The following is a 2,420-nucleotide window of genomic DNA, read 5'->3' as shown; positions in this document are numbered from 1 at the left end:
TGGTAAAAAGGATCCCTATTATTATTATTTTTTTTTTCTGTTTCTTCTTTTTCATATGAGCAGGAGCAAAGACAAGAATATAATTGTTGAAGCAGATCCAGAACCTGAAAGGACTCTGAATTACAACAAACCAGTAAGCACCTGTTAGGAATTTTCAAACAAGAAGAGGAGATGGCAGCCGAAAATAATAATGCAAGGAGGATGCTTGGTGACTTTACTGCACCTAATTCCAATTTACATGGAAGAAGCATCTCCATTCCTGCCATTGGAGCAAACAACTTTGAGCTAAAACCTCAGCTAGTTTCTCTGATGCAGCAGAGCTGCAAGTTTCATGGACTTCCATCTGCAGATCCTTTTCAGTTCTTAACTAAATTCTTGCAGATCTGTGATACTGTTAAGACTAATAGAGTAAATCCGGAAGTCTACAGGCTCATGCTTTTCCCTTTTGCTGTAAGAGACAGAGCTAGAATATGGTTGGACTCTCAACCTAAAGACAGCCTGAACTCTTGGGATAAGCTGGTCACGGCTTTCTTAGCCAAGTTCTTTCATCCTCAAAAGCTGAGCAAGCTTAGAGTGGATGTTCAAACTTTCAAACAAAAAGATGGTGAATCCCTCTATAAAGCTTGGGAAAGATACAAACAGTTAACCAAAAAGTGTCCCTCTGACATGCTTTCAGAATGGACCATCCTGGATATATTCTATGATGGTTTATCTGAGCTATCAAAGATGTCATTGGATACTTCTGCAGGTGGATCCATTCACCTAAAGAAAACGCCTGCAGAAGCTCAAGAACTCATTGACATGGTTGCAAATAACCAGTTCATGTACACTTCTGAAAGGAATCCTGTGAATTATGGGACGCCTATGAAGAAGGGAGTTCTTGAAGTTGATACTCTGAATGCCATATTGGCTCAGAACAAAATATTGACTCAGCAAGTCAATATGATTTCTCAGAGTCTGAATGGAATGCAAGCTGCATCCAACAGTACTCAAGAAGTTTCCTATGCAGAAGAAGCTTATGATCCTAAAAACCCTGCAATAGCAGAGGTGAATTACTTAGGTGAACCTTATGGAAACACCTATAACTCATCATGGAGAAATCATCCAAATTTCTCATGGAAGGATCAAAAGCCTCAACAAGGCTTTAATAATGATGGACGAAACAGGTCTAGCAATAGCAAGCCTTTTTCATCATCCACTCAGCAACAGACAGAGAACTCTGAACAAAATACTTCTAATTTAGCAATTTTAGTCTCTGATCTATCTAAGGCCACTGTGAGTTTCATGAATGAAACAAGGTCTTCCATTAGAAACTTGGAAGCACAAGTGGGCCAGCTGAGTAAAAGGATCACTGAAATCCCTCCTAGTACTCTCCCAAGTAATACAGAAGAGAATCCAAAAGGAGAGTGCAAGGCCATTGACATAAGCACCATGGCCGAACCTGTGAGGAAAGGAGAGAACGTGAATCCCAAGAAGGAAGACCTCCTGGGACGTCCAGTGATCAATAAGGAGTTTCCCTCTGAGGAACCAAAGGAATCTGAGACTCATCTAGAGACCATAGAGATTCCATTGAACCTCCTTATGCCATTCATGAGCTCTGATGAGTATTCCTCTTCTGAAGAGAATGAGGATGTTACTGAAGAGCAAACTGCCAAGTTTCTTGGTGCAATCATGAAGCGGAATGCCAAATTATTTGGTATTGAAACTTGGGAAGATGAACCTCCCTTGTTCACCAATGAACTAAGTGATCTGGATCAACTGACATTGCCTCAGAAGAGACAGGATCCTGGAAAGTTCATAATACCTTGTACCATAGGCACCAGGATCTTTAAGGCTCTGTGTGACCTTGGTTCAGGAATAAACCTCATGCCCCTCTCTGTAATAGAGAAACTGGGAATCTATAGGGTGCAAGCTGCTAGAATCTCATTAGAGATGGCAGACAACTCAAGAAAACAGGCTTATGGACAAGTAGAGGACGTGTTAGTAAAGGTTGAAGGCCTTTACATCCCTGCTGACTTCATAGTCCTGGATACTGGAAAGGAAGAGGATGAATCCATCATCCTAGGAAGACCTTTCCTAGCCACAGCAAGAGCTGTGATTGATGTGGACAGAGGAGAATTATTCCTTCAATTGAATGAGGACAACCTTGTGTTTACAACTCAAGGACCTCTCTCTGCATCCATGGAGAGGAAGCATAAAAAGCTTCTCTCAAAGCAGAGTCAAACAAAGCCCCCACAGTCAAACTCTAAGTTTGGTGTTGGGAGGCCACAACCAAACTCTAAGTTTGGTGTTGAACTCCCATATCCAAACTCTAAGTTTGGTGTTGGAGAGCCTCAACAATGCTCTGAACATCTGTGAGGCTCCATGTGAGCCCACTGTCAAGCTATTGACATTAAAGAAGCGCTTGTTGGGAGGCAATT

The 2,420-nt window shown here is 41.7% G+C and overlaps 1 non-coding gene across 1 annotated transcript; it reads right to left on the bottom strand.

Annotated features, from left to right (window-relative positions):
* Positions 1-564: 564 nt before the first annotated feature.
* On the bottom strand, positions 565-672 carry LOC112753309 (small nucleolar RNA R71). Its single transcript, XR_003177701.1, has one exon. It is a non-coding gene; the product is annotated as a small nucleolar RNA R71 (small nucleolar RNA).
* Between the last annotated feature and the right edge of the window lie 1,748 nt (positions 673-2,420).

The sequence above is a fragment of the Arachis hypogaea genome, chromosome 15 (genome assembly GCF_003086295.3).
Source record: "Arachis hypogaea cultivar Tifrunner chromosome 15, arahy.Tifrunner.gnm2.J5K5, whole genome shotgun sequence".
NCBI lineage: Eukaryota > Viridiplantae > Streptophyta > Magnoliopsida > Fabales > Fabaceae > Arachis > Arachis hypogaea.
Note: the sequence above shows the minus strand (reverse complement) of the source record. Positions and strands in the feature narration are given on the sequence as shown.